General features: G+C 49.4%; 1 protein-coding gene across 1 annotated transcript in view; it reads right to left on the bottom strand.

Annotated features, from left to right (window-relative positions):
- The window catches only part of LOC144735688 (neuroligin-4, X-linked-like), a 240317-nt gene that overhangs the window by 37507 nt on the left and 175379 nt on the right, over positions 1-27431 (bottom strand). The window lies entirely within an intron of this gene.

Genomic DNA, 27431 nt, shown 5'->3' with positions numbered 1-27431 from the left:
GCAGAGACTTGACACGCGAGGTGACCGAGACTTCAAGTCGAAGTGATTCCCTTCTCAAATGAGCGTTGAGCCATTGGTGGCTCATCTCATGTTTATATCCTTGCAGGGCAACTGGTGGTAATTCCATGTTCCTCTTTTTGGTGCGTCTAGCCGAACGAAGGACGACCCAATGGTTGACTTGGCATATTTTTTTGTGATGGTGAATTATGGTGGACCCCCGCCACGTTGAAAGGTCATAGTGAAGCGGACGAGAGTCTGTATCGGCCCACGTGTGTGTTCTGGACCAATTCTTTTGAACAGTTTTTTTTTAAGTAGCAAACTCCGGTTTCGACTTTTTGGGTGCTATCAGCAGTGTGACTTAGCGGGTGCCGCTGCTGCTGCTGCCGCTGCTGCCGATGTGTGGGTGGCATGATAATGAAGGCAAGATCATTCCAATTCCCGTAGTGATATGTAAATTCCTTTGTCAAGGCGCTCTCCTCCTCTAACCCAGCTTAAATACACGCTGCCAAGCTTGGTGGTGGTCATTAGAACGCTGTCTTTCCGACAGCCCTGTTCTTCACCTGAGGACGGCTGCTTGCATTGTAGCCGAAACGTCGGGAGAATTTTATTTTAGAATGTTTTATTTTTATTACTTTATTATTTCTCTTCTACGTGACTTTACCGAAAGAACCAAGATGAGCAAGATCATTCCGTTAAACACCTCGGGGCCCAATCAATGCTCGGCAGCAAATAATTGCACAAAAAATGCATTCGGCGATCGTCGGAATGTTAAATACTGTCAGTAATTGCTGCATTTACGTTTTTTTGGCAAAAAAATATATATATACGTGTGTGCGCCTCATTTATCCAGACAAGAGCCCATTGAGATATACGGCCTCTGTTTTAGATTAATTTAAATAGCTGTTATATTTATGGTGGCGAAATCATCACAGGATGACCTACGATATGAATAATGTAATCCAGGCAAAAAAATAATGTCATGGGGTGGTATGACGTCAAATCACCCAGGGCAGCTGCCAAAACTAAATAATGGTCACAAACAAACAACCCGCTGAGCGGGATAGAAATATCACTCGCAGTGCGGATGTATTTATCGCTTCTAAATGCGACTGCATCTGGGGGATGCTCTCCGGAGGTACGGCGAGCGAGGGGTCGTCTGGCATCTTCCTCAAGTGGCGGCCACCTCGCCAAGCCCGACTCGAGCCAGGAGAAGCGAATGTGGCTTCTGCGTCGCATCTCCGGGTGCCACGGTGGCTAGGAGATATTAACTACTTCACCTGGTACACAGGAGGTCGTGGGTTCGATCTCGACCCTGACGCCCGTTGTATATTTAGAGTTTGCATTTCTCCGGGTCCTCCGGTTTTTCCCCACACATTTAGAAACATGCGTTTATAATAGTTGGCTGCTATAAATGCCCACGTGATAAGCCACTTCGTTGAGCTATCATTTGTAGCGAGGTCGCTTCTGAAAAATAACTATATAGCTCAGTGGGCCTTACTTAGTAAAATAAAAAATAGAAAGTCTGAATATCACTCCCTCCTCCTCTCTCGCTGCGCCATGAGTCAGCTTCAATGCCGACCTTCTCTCGGAATCTCAAGAATGTCCTCACTTTCATTCATTCTCCCGTGCCTCTGAATGTCCCATTTAAGTTAGATTTGTGCGCGTTCCAAATGTTAATCGGGGATGAATGAATAGACAAGAGGTAAAATAACCGTGAGAGATGGCGATGGCCTGGGGAAGGTCTTTATCCAACATTGGATTGATCATCGCCGATTATAACAATTGTTCGTGTTGAACTTTGGTGGCCGCTGCACCACCTTGCATTGCATGCGGACACCCGCATATCTTTGCAACAATGTCCCCAATTCCATTCGTTCCCCTGCGTAGTTTTCCTCTCCCATTTTGCACATTGATAACACTGGTCAACACACTTTTTCTGGCATAAGGTATTCCAACGGGTTTAATGTAATTTTGGGGTGCTGATTCCAAATCTTGCATCAGTTTTTGTCTATCACATCAGGTTTTAGAGATTTCAAATATTGCATTTTCAATAAAAACTGCAGAAGAAAAATATTAAATATCTACATAAAATGATATTATAAACACACTATCCTAAAAATACAGCACCATATTTTAACACGAAGGCAGTCACTGACTCGCAACAACTTGCAATCATAAGTGACAGAGTTAATTTCGGGTAAAATCAATGAAAATGGGATATGCCGATAGCATAAAAATGAGATGTGATAGAGCAAATCTGAGATCAGATTTGGAATCAGCAACCTGAAATTAGTCTAAAACAGCTGCAAAAGTCCAGGCCAGAAAAACATGTTTTTTTTTGTTGACCAGTGTAACCTTTTGCTGTCGCCACACTGCCGCCCAGGCGCTGCTGTTGGATCCACGCTCAGCGCTCGCAAATGCGCGCCGGCTGGCAGTGTCAAACCACGCTCAGCCACACTCGGGGGTGGGGAGGGGGGGGGGCAAAGCGCTCGGCTGGGCTCCCCTTCACCATGTTGGTCAATTCAAAGATTTCGTGCCAAAAATCACAATTACCATATTCTCGGCATTACGAAAAAAGGGACCTTGTCCCGGTATTGCAAGCGAAACTCAGTGGCGTGTCTTGTCACACGGTAGCGGTGTGTGCGGCACGTGTCACCAGAGTCGTGGAGCTCGATCGACATCGGGGCTTCACTCTTGCGGTCCATTTTAATTTGCAGAACATCTTATAATCGGGATAATATGGTAAAGCATTGGCTCGTGGTGTTGTAAGCTAATCGTCAGAGCTGGCCGACGTCGCAGCTGTGACGATTAGATTATTGGAGTGATTATGAGGATTTTACGGCAGTTTCTAACCCTTGCGATGGAGCTATCTTGGTATGGGCGATCTTTCTCTCTCTGAATTAGAACAGAAATTGATTCCAGCTTCAGTCTGTTGTTAAGTGCCAAACGAACTCCGGCACATCTGAAAGCCGACTGTAAATAACACTGCTCGTCGCCGATATTGTCTTAATTTTACATTTAGTTTTTCGTATTTTTTCACCGTATTCTATTCCGATCGCGCTATCGGCATCGCGCCACGAGACAAAGCGTCCATTCGGATCTTTATCAGTGAGCAGTGCATCACCCCGTGCTCGAGAGTAGCCTACAGAAGGGGAGGACTGCTTCAGGCACCGCTGCGTGGGTCTTCGCGTTCGTGCCGTATCGCTCTACGGTGCGATTTTGGGTTGTCCCGCACGTCTCATTGCGAGTCTAATGAACGCACGTCTGGTCAGCTTGTGGGTGGAATGACAGCGAGGCCGGGTCGGGTTGCGGGTCTCATCAAAGCGGATCACGTTGCAGGCAAGGTGGTGGCGGTGGTGGTGGTGTTGAAGGTCGTTGTGGGTTCGGGTCGTGGGTCAAAAAAATCGATCCGCGCACGACCCTACCGCTTGTTGTTGCCACGATGTCCGACGCTTTGCTCAACTGTGCTGGGAGCTTCTTCACAAACCGATGTGGACGTCCAATGCCGATGAAAGATATTGGATCTTGCAATAGGACTGTGGAATTGCCACCACACGGTTTTCTTACCTTTGGATACTCATGGTTATAGTGATTTAGAAGTGGTGGTCGAGGCTCGAATTACAGATTAATCTAATTAGAACGAGCACAGATATAATTTAATCTGTAACCGCTAATGGATAATTTACATAATCAACTTCCTTGGAATACAATGGAAATTCCTAATTAACATAATATGCCTTGCCAAAATGGTAACAAATAAAGTTAAGTTAATTCAAGCGATAGTTAACGCTAACATTACTTTCATTAGAGCTTTACTAAAAGTCCTATAAAATATAATGAGGAGGAAGCCGTGAGCATGTTCCGTGCTGGCCCGTGTGCTCACCCCGCCCGCACCCTCGCGATTCGAGCCAGGGTGACCTTGCCTGCATCTCCACATCGCGCGCCAGCCACCAGCGGTGCCCTCCCCCCCCCCCCGATCACAGGCATCAGAAACAGGTCAGAGTCACTATGAGACATCTCCTTTACCAGTGGCAAAATATAGTAGTAGGTTTTTACCCTTTCAACTGGTACAAAAACTGACACCTTTATACAAGGCATCATGTTTGCAATAACCCCAACACAAGCAGTCAAAATTCAAACAAAAAGAAACAACTCTGATGATGATAATGATATGCACTGTCCTTGAAGTTGATTGGTCCACACCCGAGACAGCTTTTCTTAGAGCCTAGTCTCCATTGGTGTTGGACCAGATGACGTCTTGTATAAAGGTGTCAGTTTTTGTACCAGTTGAAAGGGTAAAAACCTACTACTACAGGTCAGAGTCACTCAGTCTCCGTGATCAACAGGTTGCAAAGGGGTCGCTCAGAGGTCGGAGCACCGAGCCGAGCAGCTGCCCGGCTGAGACTAAGGCCGGGTTTCTCAAGCGGTAAAGGTGCACCCCTGCAACTGCCTGCTCCAGCAGCTGCTGCTGCTGCTGCTGTGAGAAGGGCCATCCACTGGTGTTGTGCTCAAACAGAAAAAAAAGTTAGCCACGTTTGGTCACGCAATGACTTTATTGAAATCTCATCCCTTTAGAACTGCTGCTTGTTGTTGTGTGCACTTTGTTGTCCCCCCCCCCCCCCCACATCTGATTAGCACGGTTGGCTACGTACGGTGCGAGAGAAGTTCAAGACGCACACAAACATTAATTGGCTGCGTCGGATGGAGGAGGGTAGTACGACACGCACGTTACTTACGTGATCTGGGCCTAAAGAATCAACTACGAATCGTAATATGGGTCGCGAAAGCCCACTTTGTACGATGGATGACAACTCACGGGCAGTCACGTGGGGAGGGGGCCGGCACGGGGAACCAGGAAACTGCATCTGTTAGAGAGCCAATACCAGGAAAATCCACTGCTTTTTTAAGATAATTTTAAATGGGAGACATTTACACGGCAGTGAGCGTCGGAGTAGTGAGAGAGAGAGAGAGGAGGGGGGGCCATGCGATTCGGCTATAATCCTCCGCTGATGGAACCACCTCTTCGCCCCCTCCCTCCCTCCACGCGCATCGCTGGAGATACCAATCAGGGAGATAGTCCAAATGTCATGCGCCAGAGATGCGCTTGGAGAGGGCACTTGACGCAACTTTACAAAAGAGACTGGAAGACAAATGCAATGTAAATGGTATGTGACAGACTAAGGACAGAGGACATGAATGCAGGAATTAACTACGGAAGTCAATCTTGATATTATAATGCAGGAATTAACTACGAAAGTTAATCTTGATATTATAATGCAGGAATTAACTACGAAAGCCAATCGGATATTACATGGCACATTCGTTGCAATGGATAACCCCGGCGATACACCGACCCTTGACAAAGAATTTACGGCAATGATGGCCCTTTTGCACAGGCACTCGAGCAGTCAGATGTCACGTCTACATTAGTTACAGATCCCCCGTATATCCTTCTGAGGACTGTTGGGGCAAGTGCTGTTAGCGAGTAGCACCTATGAAGGCCGGTATGGCACACACGGGGGGTGGGTGGCCAGCACCACGCCAGGCCGCCTTTGTTTCCCCAGTGGCGGTGTTTACACACCGCACAAGGTACTCATTTGAGGCTGAGTCGACGTCGGTAGGCCCAGGACGGGATCAGACAATCGTCACTGGTGGCGGCCATAAATGGGAGCCGAACTCAGGTCGCCGGGTTCGTAGCGAAGCGTGCTAACCGCTGTGACACCGCTCCCCACTACAGCATGTTCACACTTGCACACACGCAACATTATTTACCGCGTGTCAAAAATAATATTCGCCCAATTACAGCCGCCAAACACTCCACAAGAGTGCTGATAAAGGGGGGAAAGAATCCGTGCTGCAGTGATGATGGAGACTCATTCCTGCACACAGCCGAAGTCAGAAGTCACTTCCTAATGAAGGAAAAGGCGCAGCCCTGCAAGTGCTCACTCACGCCACTGGTGGAGGAGGGCCTCTACTACAAGGATCTCTGAGAGCCCCTCTAGAAGGTATTTGGTCGACCCTTCCACGTTGGCCAGACTGTCTCAGGAGAGGTGAGGGTACCCATACTTTACCCCACCACACGCGACCTCACAAATAAACTGTGGGTGTACTCCTTTGTACTGCTGGGTAGACAGAGAATCGGGGGGATTTACGCCGGCAAATCGCATCGATCCGGCGACCCCCTGGATTGATGATGTTTCCTAATTCTCGACAACGGTGGACACCGGCATCGTTTTTTGTCAAACGCCGATCAACAACGCACGTGACTGCCGACTACGCAGTCGGAGTTGGGATGCATGAACTCTCGGCATGGGACTTCACGTCGCCATCCCCGACACGTCAATGGAGCGCTCCGGAAGAGGCATTCGCGCGTAACCGATTGCACGCACGGTGGGTGGACTTCCTTCGCACCGTACGCAGCCAGCCGCGCTCGTCGGAGGTGCGACGCAAGCAACCGCCGCGTCTGCACGCAGACGCAGATTTGCATCGCCCCCCTTTGGGGGGTCGTCGGGCCACTGGACAGAACCACACCGTGAGCGCTGTTCGTCTCGGCAACACCACTACCACGAGTCAGTAGGTTGTCACGGTGGCGCTATATATATACACACACACAGTCACAATTGTAAATGTGATTTGTGACTGTGATACTTGCATGTCGAGTATCGATCGTTCAGTGTTAATGCGCCATTGTGTGGAGGGACTACTGCTGCTGCTGTGTGTTGTGTTGGTGTGGTCTGGGACTGCTTTGTTGTTTTTGCTGCCTTGTCCAAGCTTGATAAATCTGACTTATATAATGGAAAGTGTTCTTTATTTATTTGTTTATATTTAGCGACTTGCTTAACATTTTCTCTATTTTGCACTCCTATCGTTGGTTTGTTTTGCTGTTGTTGCAACTTGCTGACACGCCCATACTGGACATGTGTGACAAAGAGCTTCATAGCTCATCGGATTCCTCCTCTCGCAGTCTAAATGAAGATGCTGATTGTGATACACGGCAGCTCTGCGCTGATGGGTTTGCGCGTTGCGCTGCTACGCGCTGCGTCTCGCCGCTTGGCCCGACGGAGAATGGAAATAAAAACCGTCGCGCGCCATTTCAATCATCGCACGCCGAAGTTTGCAAACTTTTTCCGTGTGAAAGACGTGAATGAAAATGGCAAGCGTCAAATGGCTTTGCGAGCAAACTCCGTTGCAATCGAAGGTGGCAGACGCGTTCAAGTCAGCCGCGCTTGGATACATTTACGGCAACCAATTGACGGCAAGTCGCCGTCAAGAACCCCGCTGTGGCGAGGAGATGTTAACTGCCTCGCCTGGTATACAGGAGGTCCGTGGGTTTGATCCCCACCCTGACGACACCTGTAGAACAGTTGGAGTTTGCATGCTCTCTCCCCGCGGGTCGCGTGGGTTTTTATTTGGGTCCTCCGGCTTTTCCCTCCACATTTAGATTCACCGTCGTGCGTTTAAGAGTCGGTTTAACACGTAGGCTTTCGCGACGGGTATTATTCATAATACAGGTTTTTGGGTTAGATCGCGTTATTTATAAATGTGTCGCAACCCTCCACCACTCTACACGGCCAATCAGTAAAAAAATGTGTCACGTTGACAAAAGACAAAAAGTTCACTACTTTAGCCCACCGGTGTGCTGAAGAGTGAATCCACAACATTTTACATTTTTGAGTAGTACGACGTTTCGCTGGAAATTACATCCAGCATCATCGGGCGATTTGCCAGAAAAGTGAAGCCATCCACCTGCTCCCGGTCTTAAATTGTGCAGGATGACGTCATCAAGGCTAGTTAGAGAATCAATCGAAATTGAGAAGAATTCAAATAATTTCAACCGCTGTGATAGCTACAGACTCAGCGCAGCCTAGAAGCGTATTATTTAGTAATACGCAACACATTGCAATTCCTTACAGGTGAGACACATGTTAAGTGGCTAATTACTGATCTATTACATAATTGCATACACCCCCCACCCCTGATCGCGAGACCTAATGGGGTTCAACAATTACGACGTCATCCTGACTTTGTATTCTTCTTGTTGTTTTCGTGGCGTTTAAACTCTCATTAAATCCAAATCCTGATCCTTACTAAAGTGTTACAAATGAAATAACGCGCCCTGCGGAGCCTCGTCCCAGTAGTTGACGTGCTTATGTAATAATCCCGCGGTGTCCCACAGTGTCACCCATCGGCAGTGATGGGAACGCACGGATTGAGTCTATGTAGACGGACTTGATGACCACATCGCTTCCTGCGAACGCAATGAGTGCGCGGAGTAAATAAACAAGAACCCCCCCCCCCGCGGTCGTCTCTGCGTGAACATTCATTACGTTTCGTGCATCAGCCTCTCTCTACGCCGCCACTCAGTGCCGGATTATCGTCATAGCAACAGTAGCTGCATATCCTACGGACTCCGCAATGTCAAGGGCCCCGCGCTAAATGCTTTCAAGCTATCAATTCCGGTTCAGTGATTCGGCACTTGCTCTATTACTAAAGTACTATACTGCCTTCAACTTGTAGGTGGTGATGGTGGCGGGGGGGCCGGCGGGGTTCTGATGGATTTAAGATCCTTGCACCATCGATTCAACTGCTACGCCAGGAAATCCAATAGAATCGAACCGGCGACCTCTGGATTTCCATTCCAGAATGCCGACCCATTACACCATCAAGGTAGCAGCCAGAGCCGTGCCCCTAGGCTACTGCGAATCGGGGCGATTGCCCCGGGTCCCGCGCTTTTGGGGGATGGTGTTGGGGGCACGCGGTATGAGTTGCCCCCCCTTCCCCGCGCTATGGACGGCCCTGGTAGCAGCATTCTACATTTCGACTCATTGCTTGTGCACCGCGATGTTGCTAGGCGATTGTGCAAACGTCCGGCTTGATTCAATTAGCTGAGCAAATGGCTGAGCTCCCGGCGAGCCAGCGAGCCAGCCCCCAGGGCGAGCCAGCCCCCAGGGCGATCCAGCCCCCAGGGCGAGCCAGCCCCCCAGAGCGAGCCAGCCCCCCAGGGCGAGCCAGCCCCCCAGGGCGAGCCAGCCCCCCAGAGCGAGCCAGCCCCCAGGGCGAGCCAGCCCCCCGGGCGAGCCAGCCCTCCGGGGGAGCCAGTCCCCAGGGCGAGCCAGCCCCCAGAACGAGCCAGCCCCCGGGGCGAGCCAGCCCCCGGGGCGAGCCAGCCCCCCAGGGCGAGTCAGCCCCCAGGGAACGGCTACATGTGGACGCACGCACGTCGGACGTGCAGCGGCGTCTGCGTGTGCGCGTGTAGATGGCGACCCGAGTTCCACTCTCGGGCACGGCGAACACCGGTGACGAATATCTGAACCGGTACTGGGCCTCTCCTAGGTCGACTCAGCCTCAAATGAGTACCCAGTACGGTGTGTAGTAAACATCGCCACTGGGGAGACAAAGGCGGCCAGGCAACGTGCTGGCCATCCACCCCCTCGTGTGCCATATCGGCCTTCATAGGTGCTACTCGCTAACAGCACTTGCCCCAACAGTCTGCTACTGACTATACGGGGGATCTTTGGTGTGCAGCAAACACAAATTGTGTATACGTCGCACGTGTTGGTGATTACTTTCATGCGTCAACGGTCTTATGAATAACCACGCGTGATGACAGTAGCGACGGTAATGTAATCATAAATGAATGACAAAAGGATTAAACGATTTCTAAATTTGAGTACGCTTTTGTTAAGTTGAAAGGGCAGGTAGTTAATATTTTGGGAATGTATCTAATTGAGCCGAGTTATTTGTCTCTCCGCCCGATGCAAACCAAGCCGCTGCGCCTATCTGCTAGCAACTGTGATGCGGGTTGACATAGCAACGTCCTCTACGCGGAGGAAAAACAATCTTTAACCTTGAGTATCATTGACAAGAGCACGGCAGTCAGAAGCTGCATTTACATTCAACACAAAATAGGCTGCATATTTTTACATTGACGGTTACATGCACACGTCCCGGCATGAAAAAAAAAATCTCTTTCTTCCAAATGTACCCTGCCAACGCGTGTTTCCTTCTCCCAAGGTCGTGGTTCATTTGAATTTTTGCACCGCCGCCCCGTGTCCCGGGGATGCTACCGCCGCCACTGTAGTGGTGGTGGTGGAGTGGTGGTGGTGGTGGTGTGGTGGAGTGGTGGTGTGGTGGTGGTGTGGTGGAGCGGTGGTGTGGTGGTGGTGGTGGAGTGGTGGTGTGGTGGTGGCGGTGGTGGAGTGGTGGTGTGGTGGTGGTGGTGGAGTGGTGGTGTGGTGGTGGTGTGGTGGTGGTGTGGTAGAGTGGTGGTGTGGTGGTGGTGGAGTGGTGGTGTGGTGGTGGCGGTGGTGGAGTGGTGGTGTGGTGGTGGTGGTGGAGTGGTGGTGTGGTGGTGGTGTTGTGGTGGTGTGATATAGTGGTGGTGGTGGAGTGGTGGGATGGTGGTGGTGTGGTGGAGTGGTAGTGTGGTGGTGGTGGAGTGGTGGTGTGGTGGTGGCGGTGGTGGAGTGGTGGTCTGGTGGTGGTGGTGTGGTGGAGTGGTGGTGTGGTGGTGGTGTGGTGGTGGTGTGGTAGAGTGGTGGTGTGGTGGTGGTGGAGTGGTGGTGGTGTGGTGTTGGCAGTGGTGGAGTGATAGGGAGCGACGCGCTCAGCTGGCAGATCCAGCGGTCACCGGGCGAGATTCCATCTCACGGCGCGGTGTTTGTCACGATGGGGGCCAAGATTTTGAAATCCCCCCAGCGCCCTCCCGCCCCCGCCCATGCCTCTGCCCACCCAGGAGTATCGATGGACACACCGCAGTCGATTGTCAGGTTGCGTGTGGTGATGGTGGTGGTGAGCGGTAGTAGTGCAGCGGTTAGCGCGTTGCGCTACGAACCCGAGTTCAATTCCTGCTCACAGCCAACACCGGTGACGATTATCTGAACCGGTCCTGGGCCTCTGCTAGTCTGACTCGGCCTCAAATGAGTACCTGGTGCGGTGCGTAAAGATCGCCACTAGAGAGACAAAGGCGGCCAGGCGTGGTACTGTCCAACCACGCCATCGTGTGCTCTGCGAGCCTTCATATGTGCTTCTCGCTAAGAGCACTTGCTCCAAGGGTTGTACGCGAGTCGCACTTACAGTCTGTTAAGGCGACGTGAAGGCTATTTGTCTTTGGTGGGGTAACGCGTGGGTACCCCCGCCTCATCCAAACTGACGTCTGCCCGGCGGGTACAGGGTCGCCCTTCCGGCACCAGTGGCACGAGCGAGAAATTGCACGGCTGCACCTTTTTTTGTTTTCATACAAAGTCCCGTGTTCCCATCGCCCCCCTCCGAGCTGAGCTGCCAGTCCCCCCCCCCCCCCCAGCCAGCCCTAGGAAGCTGACACCGCCACGGACGCCACAAGCCCTTGGCACGGCGCGCACCGGGCTGCCGACCCGTGCGCGAGCCTCCGAGCCACCTGCGTCCGTGCGTCTCTCCAAGTCTCCACGCGAACCTCCTTTGAATCCGTTTGGACAAAACCTTGGCGTTGCGCTGCCATTCCAACCCCCCCTCCGCGTCTAATTTGCGTTGTTGCTTGGCGCGCTCCGAGCGTGCGGCCCACGACTCCGAACGCCGCTGCTGATGTTGCCAGGATCGCGAACCGCGCTACAACTCAGCACGTCGATGTTGCTGTTGTTGTTGTTGTTGTGTTTACAACAACCACGAATGTGTAATGAATGCAAATTAATTTTGCAAAGAGATTAGATGGCATTAGAACAAGTGAAAACATCAACCACTGGCCTTGCAACATTAACACAAATATATAGCAAGCAATGAGAACAGGCCATTTGCCTAAAACATGTGTCACCATGTTCCATCCACTGCTGGATGAAGATATCCCCATTTTGTTACCAACCCACATGTTCCAGCATGAGAGATCGCAGATAAAATAAATGTCGCACATTTATCTGCGTTTCAAAACTTTGGATGTTAAAATGGCAGTAACAGAAGAACCAAGTACAAGCTCTACATTCACGGATTCACCCTCATCAGCTTATTGCCACATGACTTTTCATGATCATCATCTTCATGGTCACCCATGGTAAATCCACTGCTGGATGAAGGCCTCCCCAAGCCGCTGCCCCTTCCCGCCATCCATTCATCCAGCGATGTAATAATAATCTGCCAAGCACCTGAAGAGACTTCATCGCTCCATCTCCTTGGGACACGCACTTACGGATGGGTTCCATTCCTTTGCTATACTCTATTAATAACTGATTTAAAACATTTTAAGGAGGTGTATTAAAAACAATATTAACATTTCCGGACTGTTTCTGTGTGAGTCTATGGGTCTCTGTGTGATTCTATGGGTTTCTGTATGAGTTTATGCGTCTCTGTGTGAGTCTATGGGTCTCTGTGTGATTCTATGGGTTTCTGTATGAGTTTATGCGTCTCTGTGTGAGTCTATGGGTTTCTGTGTGATTCTATGGGTTTCTGTGTGAGATTATGCGTCTCTGTGTGAGTCTATGGGTCTCTGTGTGATTCTATGGGTTTCTGTTTGAGTCTATGCGTCTCTGTGTGAGTCTGTGGGTCTCTGTGTGATTATATGGGTTTTTGTGTGAGATTATGCGTTTCTCTGTGAGTCTATGGGTCTCTGTGTGAGTCTGTGGGTCTCTGTATAACAGTCACAATTGTGTCTCTATTGTTTATTATTTATCATGACACCTGCGTATCACGCCAAGACAGGTGGGGGGAGATGTGGACGGGTCCCTCCGAGCGAGGGGGGGCCGTGCGTGCCGGGGTGTTGAGCCATCACCTTTGAAACCCAAATTCTAGCTCCAGGTTTGTCCCTTGGGTGGACAGCAATAGCCATAAGGCAGCGCACTTGAAGTTCAACCCCAATACTGAACGTTGCATAAACCCACAATCTAAAATGTATAATTTGCACTTGCTTTGCCGACAGGAGACGGCCGAAGGTAAGGACAAAGATGAATTCCTCAACGGTAAAAGAACCACTCTGTGCATAACCCCCATTTTCCTGTTTCCCCAAGTTCCTATAATGACCTTTAATAATTTAAACAATTGTTAACTCACATCTCATTCACATTGATGTTTGTCGCCGGCCAGTTACAATCCTGGGCCTCTAGTCAGCAACAATGTGTGTTATATTTATTGATGGGATTTCCCCCACCATCTGTATCCCGATTGTGCTATTGGAGTCGCGTTACGCGACCGAGTCTCCTCTCGGATCTCACAAAACAACCCACGTAAGTGGATATCACAGAGCTACCTCTCACAGAACATGATTCTGTTTTAAAGGCCATTTCTGATTGCTAAAGTCGTAATTCTTTTGCATCAAGAGTAACCACGTAAAACAACAACCAAACACAGTTATCGCCGGTTTGCCTCACACGTAGAAATGTCTAGAGATGTGAACAGGAAACTCTTTAACCGCTCAACTGAGAAACATTGACGGTATCACAGTTCCCACACCGGATATTCCATCCGGAGGTCGCCGGTTAAATCGCAGTCGTCCGGCACCGCAGTCGAAATGACGGTTCGGGTTTCAATCGGTGCGTTCCGTTTATACAACTCTACCGGAATCGCTTACAGGTTTCTGACTTTTCGGGAAACCGGTAACCTCGTCTGAAGATAGCTATCGGTTTAAACCAGATAGCGTTTAACAACCTCAAATAGAAACGCGTCACCACCTCGCGCAGCGAGCGAAGCTCCCGCGGTGTAACGCTGGCGACCGTGCACGGACACGCAGCTCGCGTCCACACCGCCATCGGGCTCTCCACGACGAAGCAGGAGGAATACATCGACTTAATGGGATAAAAAAAAACGACCGACGGTGAAGAGAAATGCTGCAGCTCGCCTTGCGCAGACCGATTCCCGAGTCGCACCTGCGGCGGCAGATTTGTTTTTTATCCACATGCCTCAAAGTGACGACTTTGTACAACATTATCATAGCCACTAGCAACGGTTAGGCTTGCATATATGCACAAGTATAGATCATACAAGCCCACGGAATGTTATGAATATTTACACATTATTTGCATTCACTGTCTGTCCGTCGGCTAGAATGTTGATGTGCAGAGATGGATGTTTGTCTATACGGCTGTTACTCACAATAATGCGCAACAGCGTGCAATTAGTTATTTTTATACATTATTTATATTATGCTCATGGGCCCCACAGCCTGCGTGAAGCATTTCGCTACACGGTAACATTTGAGTAATTGGCCCGACAGTGCTGACGGGTTCCAGAATTACCGAAACCTGTCCAGAAGTTTGGGGCTTCTAACAAACGCTCTTGAGAAGTATGATCCTGAGACGCCTCGTTGGCTGGGTTGAACCGTAATTTCATCTTTATGCGGAGAAATTGATTTTCGTGTGTTTATTTATTTAGTTTCTACACCCACAATTCTCCAACAAACATTGCATAATGGATTTCTCTTCGGCCCATCGGTGTGGTTACGAGTGTTACGTTTGGAATCATATACGGGTGTATCGCGAAATTTAATGTCGGGTCTCCAATTACCGCAATGCCTTAAGGTAATGCACCTCCGGGGCTCGGAAATTGTCGATTCAAATGAATTTTTAAAATTCGCGCGAGGTGTGTCTATGAAATAACAGATTGTATTTAATTCCAGCACAAACCACAAATGCATCTCTCATCAGTTTTGCATTACCGATAGCACTCGTCTGCATCGCTGCTTAACCGCTGATGGCAGTGTAATGATGCGCTGTACAGAAAACGGGTTGTGATCATAAGGTATGTTTAGCCGCCTCGGAATAATCTGGGGGGGGGGGGGGGGGTTCACTACTTAATTATTTGGCAATGCTGAAAATTGTCAATTTTCTTTCTTAAAATGGGCGGCTTAATGACTTTTCATTTTCTCGTTAGTTTTTGTTTTAAACGATCGTTTTTGGAGCGGCGTGTTTTTTAAATCTCCGATGCGTTTGCGCACCGCGCGTGCTTCGAGCCAAAAACACACGAGAGGGGCTTCACCGACACCAACAACAACAGAAACTCCTCAGCACATTGGTCAATAGCGATGCCGGCCTTAAGAGGGGGGAAAAATATAGAATAGGCGACGTTTCCCAACGTGCACGTTTCAACACCTTATTACATCATCGTCATTCCGGGCAGCCACGATGGATCCCCTGTTGGATGAAGGCCTCCTCGAGCCGTCGTCATCTCTCACGATCCAACGACGTAACAATCCACGCGGCTTATCCCATCGCTCCATCTCCCTCCGGTGCACGTCCTCTCTCGGACGCGTTCCGATCCTTGCCCGCTGCTCCGTTACCGCTCTTGACCGTCGGCCATCGTCCCCCGTCTCGCCATGAGGAATCCTGCCCAGCCCCACACCAACTCGACACGCCAGCCCGTCCTTCATCGCACATGCCAGGTGTGGTGTGCTCTGAAGAAGGGCCATTGCCCGAAACGTCGTCTATGATATATATTTCCTTTGAAGGCCAGTGTTGTTGACGATTGCGTTGAGTTATTTTTGGTTTGTTAACTGTGCGTTTGCACCACTGCCAAGGCAGCAAGCAGCAACATCACCCAATAATTTGTTTATCTTTGAAGACAGCACAACCACGAAATCCCATGTATGTTTTAGAGTGGAGCATCGTGGGTAAAAGCGTATATGTGGTTGGTAAAGCCAGTAGGCGGATGAACCGTACGACGTTTGTGTCTATGCAGAGAACATGGAGCGCAGCTCTGCTCGTCTTTATTTTTAAGAGTTTGATTTCCAATCAAGGCTGTGCAGATGAAACTTTACTCAATACAGATAACATTCCGAACGGCGGCCGCATCGTTACTTTACGGCAGATGAGTAAGAACGAGGCCAGCAGCAATTCGCTCCCTTTCGCAAATTCGATTCAAGGATATCTGCTTTACGCATTGTAGCGCCTCGAGTGGCTACAGGGGACACTTGTTGAACCAATTACACAACATACCTGAGACACGCATTATTCCCAATAGTGATATTGTTATTATTTTCATATTTTGTATTATTTTTATATCTGCGTGGCTTTACCGAAAGACCCAAAGAATATAGTGATTGTCGGCTTAAAATGTGTTTCCATTGCGTTTATAATTTCTTCTCTCCCCTCCGAGCCACCCCCTCACCTGCCTTGAATCCCAGCGACGTTCTTCCTTAAAATCCACCTTATCTATGCCGGACTCAGCGACCCCCCCCCCCCCCCACCTTTGCATTCAGCTTCTGTGTTTTTCTTTTTCGTTGACAAAATCAATGTCCTCAACGGACCGACGCGTCGCCACCACGCCCCGGTAGAGAACCCCGCAAATGAGCGCTAAGCTCGGGAGGAGGAGCGGTGTCAGGAGGCCGCTAAGAGCTCGGCACAGCGAGGTCGGCGCCCTGGCGGAGCTCATTGGACTTGAGTGCCCTTTTACCAACGGTGTGAATCATACCCATCCTACCTACGTCAACCGCACAGGGGAGATCGGATTCATCATCACCACGGTCAACAGTCTGCGTTTCCGGGCCCTTGCTGTATTTATTGGAAGAGAAACTCTCTTCCCCGTGCCTTAGTGAGAGGTAGAATGGATGTGGTGTGCCGGTTATGGGAGCGTTTTTCTTACGCAGCAGATAACGAGCTCCAGACACATCGTGCGAGAGTCTCCTCAAGGTGGCTGCGATTAGAAGGGGGTTGAGGGCCTGCGCTGTATTTCTGCGTTCTCCATGTTCGCCACCGACCAACATGGTGAAGTATGGTCAAGCAGTGCCCCACGACCCACACGTGGCGTGGGGAAGGTCGTCATTCAGAAGTGGATTGACACTAGGGCTCGAGATCCACAGTGCACTTGATAGGATCTACCCTGCTGAACCCATGACAACTGACCAGGTGGCAAGTGTGTGGATCATAAGGATTTCCATGTCCCTGCATGATCCTTGTAAGAGGGTCAGATGAAGATAAACGCTGCTGTCAAGGGCTGGACACTTCTATTTGTGAAAAGGTCAAAGTGATTTCCTTTTCAAATGAGCCCTGGGGAATTGTTGCTCATCCCCTGTTTACAGCCTTGAGCCACTGGTGAAAACTTCGCGTTCTAATTCAAAGGTGAGTATCGATAATGACAACCACATTTTGACATCGCCACAAAGTGGTCGTCATTTAACAGACTCCGAAATGATGATGGACTGAGTCAACCATACCCCCCCCCCCCCCCCGCCGCACCCAGACCAGGATTTGCACTCGCAACCTTCCGCTCTGCTGTGGGGCCAACCCTTCCATTAGGGGCCTTGTCCGTCACGCGCCGTGACAACGGTGGCCAGGGGGCCTGAACTATAACGACGGACAGCCACCGTCGTTAGGCCCTTGGTCACCCGATCAATTAAGATGACACGCCAAGATCGATGCCGCCAAAGCACCTTGTTTAATGCGCCCTATTAAATTATGACATTAAAAGCATCTCGATGGCGAGGATACAAGGTGCCGATGCGGTCAATCGATGCGACAGGGGAGGCATTTTTTTTTGTGTTTCAAAATGGAATGTTTTTTATTTGCACTACGCCCCGTGCCAAATGCCTGGCTCGTGTAAAGCCAAACAAACGACCACCCAGCAGATTTTAGTTGGTTTAAAGTGACCGAGAGATATCGGACTTATATTATTAATTCATTCATTAAGGTCTTATGTATGTATATCTAGCGACTCGCTTTCGAGTTTTCTCAACGTTGCACTCCTGTTTCTTTATTTTGTATTTGCCGTTGAGACTCGCCGACCCCGTGCCCACACTGGACATCTGTGAAAAAGAGCTTCATAGCTCATTGGATTCCTCCTCCTGCAGTCTCCTGCAGTCTCAATATTCTCATTCAGAATGGTAAATTCAGCCTGAAATGAGTCGAGGTCTGATACAACGTTTAACATAATTACCCCGTGACTCGCTCTGCCAATTACACAAAAAATATTCTCAGAGAAATGGAATCTGCCCCACGGGCTACTTGCGTAAGGTCATGCCACGCGTCGTTGGGCACGCCGTCCGTTGGTTTCTCTCCACGTGCGGTGGCGAGGAGATGTTAACTCCCTCGCCTGGTATACAGGAGGTCGTGGATACGACCCTGACGATGCATGTATATTTGGCGTTTGTGTGTCTCTCTCCCCATGGTCGCGTGGATTTTTCTCCAGGTCCTCTGGTTTTTCCCTCCATATTTAGAATCCACGTCGTCCGTTTGGAGTATTTGGCTTCTGCAATAAATTTCCACGCGGTAAGTCACTTCGTTGAGCTGTCATTTGTGATAGCCAGGTCGCTTCCAAAAAAGAGCCATACAACTCAGTGGCCCTTACCTGGTAACGATTATAAAAACAGTTGAGTAGTTTAACTGCTCCAGTCGATGGCACCGTCCAAGGTGCTGAGACGAAACGAACGCGCTGGGCGGGACGCGTCGCGAGCGGGGGATGGTGACCGATGGTCAGGGACAATCACGGAGCGGCGGCGGCCAAACGGATGGAACGCGGTCCTAGAGTGGACGTCCACGGGGGAGATCTCCCAGCCACGTGGAGCGAAACGTCGGACATCATGCCGAGGCGCAACCAGAAAAAACAACGGAGAGACAAGCTCGACGAACTCCTCCACTGCTCCCGCACCTCCGATCAGCACGGTTGGCTACGTACGGTGCAAAAGAAGTTCAACATATTTACTGTCCATAGACTAACACTACCCATAGACTAACACTACCCATAGACTAACACTACCCATAGACTAACACTACCCATAGACTAACACTACCCATAGACTAACACTGACCATAAACTCGACACTGCACCTCCGCTTAGCATGGTTGGCTAACGTACGGTGCGAAAGAAGTTCAACACGCATACATACATATTTCACATGATTGAGGGCCAGCTGATGTTATCAGATATCGCGTATGCACGACGCAATGGCACATTTTTGTTGTGTTTTTACACAACTCTCGCGTGGCGATTCGCTTCCTCGCGTGAAATGGGGGACATGTCAATCAAAGAACGTCCTTCATTCGCGCGGGATACACCCCCTTGAGAGATTGCATCTTCCTATCGGCTTATTCACACCCCCAGAGGGGAAGAGCTTGCTTGCCTCTAAACTGTTGTGGGTAATTAAAAATCTGGATATGTTGGGCCATGGCATTGGAACACAAAGAACCTACCCCCGAGCAGAAATTGTCACCGTACGCGCCTGCCCCAGCGTTTGATTTGAACAAACTGTCGCGCATGCAAAATAGATGCGGGTTGGTGAGTTTGAGTAATCTTCACCTGCCATACGCATGCACGAGCCACGGGGTCAACAGTGCGGAGAAGATGACGGACACGGAGACCCCCGCCGCCCCAGCAACACACTCGCACAGAAAACCGGAGGGCTCCTTGCGCTTGGATGTTTTTTTATATGCGCCGTGACGGAGCTTTGAAGGGGATGTCATTTCGGAGTCCACTAATTTTAGTCTCTTGTTCTGAGCAAACTGAAAAGCACGCAAATGAAATGGTGAAGAGGTAAATGCATCAATTTAACACGTTGACTTTCGCGACCAATGTCATCCATAATACAGGTGCTTTTTTGTTATATCGCGTAAATATATAAATGTGTCGTTAAACCCGCCTGATGAAGCTAGTTGGAATTACTGGTGAAACGTCGTAATCAGATTGTAAATGTTGTGGCTTGGCTCTCCAACATACCGGTGTGCTGTACTAGTGACAAATTGGCCACATGCTCTTTACGTGACAAACCTTACTAGTTGGCTGTGTCGGGTGGTGGTGGATTTAACGACACATTCATATATTTACGCGATCTAACCCAAAAATAAACTTGTATTATGGAGGTAGATGCATGTTTAGAATGACGTTGAGAGGCAGGAAGACGCCGATTGCCCTGGCGGCTCCTAGCCTGCGTTGCAGGTTGACCCACGACAACGCTGTCTGTGCCTTTCAAGTCCCGCGGTGTTGCTGACGAATGCGTCGAGATGCTTCGTGAATCAATCCGAACGGGTCTCGGGACCGGACGCGCGTCACGCACAGAAATTACGATCGCCGGCGGTCAAAGATTCATTGGCGGAACGCGTCCCGGTGAGGGAACGTCCACCGGGGAGACGGAGCGATTAGATACGCCGGGTGCATTGTTACGTCGCCGGATCGTGAGAACTGGCGACAGCTCGAGGAGGCCTTCGTCCAACAGTGGAGCCAACGTGGCTGATCGCGATGATGATGTAATAAGGTCGCGAAACATGGACACGGGAGGGAGGGGGGGTGGGTGAATAATTGTATTACCACCCCCTCCACGATCCGAGTTAATCAGTCTAAGATAATCTGCGTGCGTTATCCGGAGTCTCGTTGAATGGTTTTGGACAGGGCGACAGGACTGCTTGTCGCCGTGTAATTGAGTGTTTGAGACATTTAGATTGCACTGGAAATAACCAGCATTCCCGGCGACGGCCTTGCGCACTCTAACCCTGTCATTTTGCACCCGCTCACGCGAATGCCATCAGCGTTCTTTTAAATACTGCTGACACGCGACAAAGCCGCCGCCGTGTCGTTTGAAATGAGACGGCGACTATTTTTTTGTTTGGCATTTTGAGATTATGATAATATTTTTTTTGTCGAGGAATTAAAATGCAACTCCCCTTGCCCCGGTAGAAGAGCGAGTAATGAAACCTGTCAAGCGTCCAGCGAATGTTTGCGAACCCGACTGCGTCACAAGCTTGCTGAGCCCAATATTTCTGACCCGTTAAAAAGGGTGGCGCATATCAGATAAATAACACCGTTATTGCTGTACAAAAAAGAAACACCCCAAGCACGAGTGTAGGTTGCACGAGTGCTGAGAATAACGCAGCACGTTAGACACGAAGGGACACTGGGGGATAGGGCTGCCATGGCGTAATGGTCAGCATGATGGACTTGCAATCCGGAGTACACCGGTTCGATTCCATTTCGCGGCACGGCAGCTGGAACAATGCGACGAGTTTCGTGAATCCCTCCTCCCCCTGCCGCACCTGTCCACCCAGGAGTGTGACTGGGTTCGTCGCAGCCTATCGATGGCAGGTTGCGTGCGGTAGAGTAAAGAGTGGGTAGCTCCTACCTCTTCCAAGGATGGTGACGGCGGTGACGGAGTTGGTGGTGATGGTGGTGATGGTGGTGATGGTGGTGTTGCGCTTTAAATTTTATTTTTGTTTTAAAACAGATATTGTATTCTTCAAAATTAGTTTGCGCCGTAATTTGTGTTCACGTCCGACGCCTTGGATGGCAGATCTTTGTCACGAAGGTGCCACAGAGGATTTTAAAATAAAGTTGACTCGATTTGAATTTGCATTACAGAGCAGGCCTCATACCCCCATGAAGTTGTCCCTCTCGAGAACCCCGTTGATGGGGAGAGAGAGAGAGAGTCCTTCTGCCGACAATGGCACTGAGTGAAGACATTGCAGGGCTGCACCTTGCCTTGTACGTGCATGGGTGTGATTAGCGATGGGAGTTTGATGACTTGTGGTCAACTGTCTTTCCTCTTGCTTCGCCTTTCACAGCTGCTAACAGGCTTAGACATTCTGAGTAAGAATTGGACCCGACGGTTTTTAAAAAAATTACAGCTTGCCAGGATGTTTCTGGGACTACTTTATTATTCTGTTTGGACGTAAGGCTGCGATGGAACAGATAATAATCTTGACATGTTTAAAATTCTACAGATACCCAGCAACAGAGCCCAAGTTATCAAACGCGCACTTAAAAAATCAATCTGGACAAGGAAAAAATGTCTGTTTTCTTAGAGTGAGGCCTAACCCAGTCTCAGAACAAGCCCTTTGCATGGAATGTCTGGTTAATTATCTTTCAGTATGAAACATTTTGTCTAGGAATGTTTCAGAATGATACATCTGTCACTTTTAGACAAGGACTGCCGCATGTAAAGGCAGAGAATTAAAGACCAACAAGAAATCTATAATTCGCTCCTGACAAAACAAACTTCTCTCAAAAAGTAAACGAATGGCTGTCAATTTCCACAGAAACAAATCAAACATTCAGTTTACATTAAACAAAAAGTCCACAGTTAAGGCAGTGGTGGAGTGGCCCGAAAGGATAACAATCATTTCAGACTGCAATTGTACCAAGCCAACAATGGTAATCATCGTGGATATAATCTCAACGTTAAACTGCAGTCTGCTGGAATGTTTATTGTCCCGCAAAGAAAATGAACATGGGAATCACTGATATGCTGGGTTTTAATGTAGCCAGTGACCTGTGATTAATCCGAGCTCTCGAGGGGCGAGTGATAGTTGAGACTCAGCCCCGGTTAGCAATGACTGTACATATTTTCGGTTCTTTCGGTAAAGTCATGTAGAAGGGAAATAATAAAATAATATAAATACATTTCTTGCTGTGGATTTCACACCTGATGATGATTGATTGTATTGCAGTCGAAACGTCGTGAGAATTTCTATTGTTTTATATTTATATTATTTTATTATGTCCCTTCTACGTGACTTTACCGAAAGAACCAAGAATATTAATCCCTGCAGTCACGAAAGCTTTAAATCCAAAAATGACTGCACAGTCAAAGAAAAATGTAAAAATTCCACATTAAATGCGACTGCACCGAAGTTTACTAAATTCCACTTCTGATAATGAAAATAATGGTTTGACCAAAAACGCAACAAAAACCTCGCTGTCATACGTGTCAAGGTCTGCTGGCCACGAGAGGGCTTCAGGAGTTCGTGCGGTTTTGGGCTTCTTCCTCCCCCGTTGAAGGAACGCAAACTACGCGACTCTCTGGTCCGTGTCTTAGGTCTGCATGGCCACTATCTCACTACCGTGGCTTGTCTCAACAACAATAACGAACGCCATACTCAGTGCCCTACTGCAATCGGTGAATACATTGCAGGTACGTTAGTAATATCCCTCCTTCCGTGATCTTAACAAATTGGGGTCGCTCCATCAAGCCAACTTATAAACCTGACAGGCGCGAGGCCGTTTGTTTCATTAAGTGACTGGAAACCAAACGTGTCACAAATGTATAATAAAACTAAATTAAGGTAGTGCGTTGGTAGAATTAATGCGGTGTTAACACGACGAATGCATTTTACGTTGAAAGTGATCCGTAAAATAAATGGTTTGCATTCTCTCGTTAATTCACGTCTCGCACAGCTGTAAACAACACACCTCGCTGGCACTGAACGATAAAGGATCAGCCCTGCAGATGCTCGCCCACGTCACCGCCAGCAGAAGGGCAACCCCGAACTAGGATGGTAACTTGGCCTACTCTTTCACACTAGCCAAACGAAAGTACGCACACTTTACCCCACCACACGCAAGCTACCCATCGAGCAGCTGCAGTGCAACCATTTCTACCGCTGGGTAGTGGTGGGGGGGGGGGTGCAGGGAATATCGAAGAAGCTTGCTCCATCGTTCTAAATGCCGTGTCGGCAGATGGAATCGAACCGGCGGCCCTGGGTTGAGAGGCCAATGCACCGCTCACCGTGAGCCCACTGCCTACCGCTTCGAAGACACGGTCGTCACAAACACGGTGGGGGGGGGGGGACTGAAAGTGCACGGAGGATCACAGATGGCCGCGCACTCGCGACTCGATTGAAGAGGTGGATTCGAGGCACTCGTGGACTCGAGAACATCACGTGTTCATGACATCAAGTGTCCGTGACATCGTTCGGACTGTAAAGGACAGGGAGTGGGCTTGAGCAGGACACGTCAACACGAATTATAGCGTGGCAGCCGAGAGACGGATCGCGTCCCAGAGCACGTCCACCGAGGAGATGGAGCGATGAAATCACATCCCTCGTGCTGGTTGAAGGTGAATTTCTACATGGCAGGATCACGACAGATGTGGCGATGGCTTGGGGAGGCCTTCATCCAGCACTCGAGTCACCATGGCTGACGACCACGGTAACTAGGAAGCTGTCAAGTGGTCGGCTTCTTGTAGTTCCTGCCATAGGAACATGGAATTCCCACCAATGGCTCAAAACTTCGAATGCAATGAGCTCCAGTCAATATTCATTTCACAATAGAGATACTTGGGGCCCGACATTCTCATGTGTTGGTGAATATCTATTTTTGTCTGAGCTTTGGTGACAATGTGATGATATCTTTATCTCCACTCTTCTGGAAAAAAAAAAAACTGCCTCGGGAAAGTGTTTCATCTGCTTCACCGAGATGTGCATAGACACTTTTTACTTTTGACTTCGACAAAACCGATTGCTCGTGTTGCGATCGAAACGTCGTGACTTTTTTAATATTTTTCTATCTACATGGCTTTACCGAAAGACCCAATGAGTATGAACTCCTGCAGTCACAAAAGCTTTAAGTAAAAAAAAAAGTCCTTAAGTTTAAAGACCTGTAACAAATGTATACAGAGTGGAGCGGTGGTGCAGTGGTTAACACATTGCCTAACAAACCCGTGACGTGAAAATCTCTACAGGGCCCATCTAGAGGGTTTTTGGCCCCTTCTTCCACGCTGACCAGACGTCTTGGAAGAGGTGGGAGCACACCCACACTTTACCCCGCAACACGCGACCTACCGACCACGGGCTAACTGCGGCGTTCCCACGTGCGCTACCGGGTGGACAGAGCAGTGTACGCGGCGGCCCTGGACTGCAAGGCCGGGAGCGTGGTCACCATCGCGCAGCCGCAGCGTCACCAGCGGTTCAGAAGCAATAGCATTATTTCACCCAGGTGGCATTGTTTCACCCAGGAATGGAGTACTACTGTTGCCACATCTGTACCGGTGCATTAGAGTTACGGCAAAAGCCGTCTTCTTGTCTTATGGACAATTTGACTCTGTCGGGATCTTACGCCGCTCTGTCTCACCCTCACCCCGAAGCTTGCCCCCGCCTCTTCCATTCCATAATCGAGGATGGGGCCAGCTTCTTCCGTTCCATCGGGCAATTCCATCAGTGGCGAGCGCTCCTTCTCCAGTCTCATCATTGACACTCTCCTATCACCTGCCCCGCTGCATCTCGCGCAGTGAATCGCGTTTCCTTGCCAACTCTGCAGCGCGAATAGCTCTGCCCCGTTCTCTCTCACCACCCACTCGGAATATCTGCGAGAACCGCAGCCTTTTCATCTGATTACGATTAGCCAGTTTTCAAGTGTCATGTCGACCGATAAGCACTCTCAGACCTGCTTTGCCGACGCTAATGAGGTTCATGATAGGCGCGGATCTTTTGTCAGAAACGTTCATTCAAAAAAACCCAACAGTAAACTTCACAATGACCAGTCAAGTAAAAGTGATTTCCTGCTAAAAACAGTATTAGGCATTGGTGCTCATCCCGTGTTTGCAGCCTTGATTCAGTAGTGTAAGTTTCACATCTCTATAGCAGAGGTGAGTCCATCCATAAGAGCCTGTATTGATTTCACCACCCAGTAGTGCGTTATGTTATCGACCCCGGATGATGATGATGGGCTGAGTCAACCTCCCCAACCAGGAGTTGAAACCTATTCCGTTGAGCCACCTGGCCGGATTGAATCCCATGGGATCCGACGTTTTGTTTCTTTTGCATGAGTCTCACTGGGTGGCGCTTTGGTCAGAGAGCCTAGCTCACAACAGGGCGATAGTTGAGTGCAAACAGTGCGGGAATCGTCGTGATTCAAATTTGACTCGGTTTGAATTACACAGAGCAGTCATCACTCCCTACTACCAGACGAATTAAGCACTTGCAAGGCTGCTGTTGAGTCGCCACATGCCACCTCAGAGACAGCTGCCACTGGGGGTGCCCTTCTAAACGCTTTGACTTGCCGAACCATTGAAGCGCCGTGCAAATGCATAATCACTCATCAACTGCCTATCCCACAGATTGCAGAGGGCAACACAAATTGACCCCAATCGCAAAGCAACGGGTCTCACAATGAGTGTCCAAAGGCTCACTCTTTGCTTCCCCACCGCTCATTGTTTTCTCCTAGCGCCAGCGAGTTCGAGGCCGAGGCTTTGTACAGGTGAAGCCGGCCCGGTCTGGCCCGTGTCGGTACCCACATGCAATTGCGTCACTTCATAACAAAGATAACGATCTCCCACGTGTAGTCTTAACAGACTGTTGGGGCAAGTGCTGTTGGCGAGTAGCACCTATGAAGGCCGGCACACTCCAACACACCGGTGTGCTGGAGTGATAACTGATTGGCACGTGTAGTTCACGTGACAAACCTCTCTAATTGGCGGTGCCGGGTGGAGGTGGGTGTACGACACATTTACGGGCACGCGACCTCACGCAAACCAAAAGAACTGTTCCCGTGATTGCAAGGCAACACACACGCTCGCAACTCATAAATTGCAATTCGCACCAAAATAATTTAACGCTTGTTTAGCTCGTGTTGGGTACATGTTAATATGGGGATGATATATCCTTCGTTTTTGAAGTCCAGTGTCTCTGCTACCCCGTGGTGTATCAGCGTATGCGTCAGCTAACAATCACTATCCGTGCATAAAGTGGCAAATTATTCAAGACAAGCGTGCGTTCACTTACAGTTTTTAAAACGTGCACATTGACAGCATGCAGACGAACAGCGAGTGATGGTTGAGTCATACCTTGCAGCCAATTGGCATTCAGACATTTATTTATTGCGAGACAACTTTGCTCATTTGAACAAATCGCACATCAACAGCTCGTCTGCCAAAGTGACCTTGGCTATTACTGTCTGATTTAACTTTGGATGACTTCACACTCAAAAGTTTAATTGTGAATATTTCTATCAACGCATGCAATTAGTTGCATTAGTAAATTTTGCATGATTCATTGCCGTGTTTAGTAACGTCGAAACATATTCATACATCTATCTCTGACATTCACTCGAATATGCAAACACAATTTGTAATAATATTAGCTTGCAACACTCACGGTGCTCGCGCAGAGAGAACGAGAGAACGACTTGGAGACGCAAGAAGGATCCGCAGACGAGCGGGAAGGCAGCAGCAGCAGCAGCCACGCGGGCGAGCCGGCATCAACAATTGCCCAAGCTCTGCGGTCCTCTATATATTAAGATGTCATCGGCCAATTAATGAGTGCTTACATGAAAAGCCACTCCGTTTGAGATTCGAACCGTCACACATTATCGACACGCTGTATCGCAATGCCAAGGGGGAGGTGCACACCAATTATCAATTACGGTTAATTGTTTTGGGGGCTTTAGCCCATTTCCTGCAATTATTTCCGTCAGCATTAATTGTCGTTTCATAACACAATGTGCGTCTGCATGAGGACGAGTAAAATACTTTTCCTTCACAGTTCACCTAGCCTGGGACGAGAGCCGCGGTGCTGTAACCGCCACTTAAGTGGTGAATGACAGCCACTGTTGTTGCTGCTGCTGCTGCTGCTGTGAAGACTTTGACAGAAATGAACTGGCAGCTCGTCTCTCGCACCTGTAGAACGCACGCTGCGCGTGGCTCGATTAGCATGAGAAAGATCTCGGTGGGACCCCCACCGGCCCCCAGCAGCCCCCCCCCACTACCTGTCCCACCACGTGTCTCACCGCGGCACCTGGGACACATTCCACGCGGCAGCGTCAATCACTGACGCGGCACCCGGCAG

The sequence above is a fragment of the Lampetra planeri genome, chromosome 56, assembly GCF_965212315.1.
Source record: "Lampetra planeri chromosome 56, kcLamPlan1.2.h2, whole genome shotgun sequence".
NCBI lineage: Eukaryota > Metazoa > Chordata > Hyperoartia > Petromyzontiformes > Petromyzontidae > Lampetra > Lampetra planeri.
The sequence above is the reverse complement of the archived record's forward strand: the minus strand, read 5'-3'. Positions and strand labels throughout refer to the sequence as shown.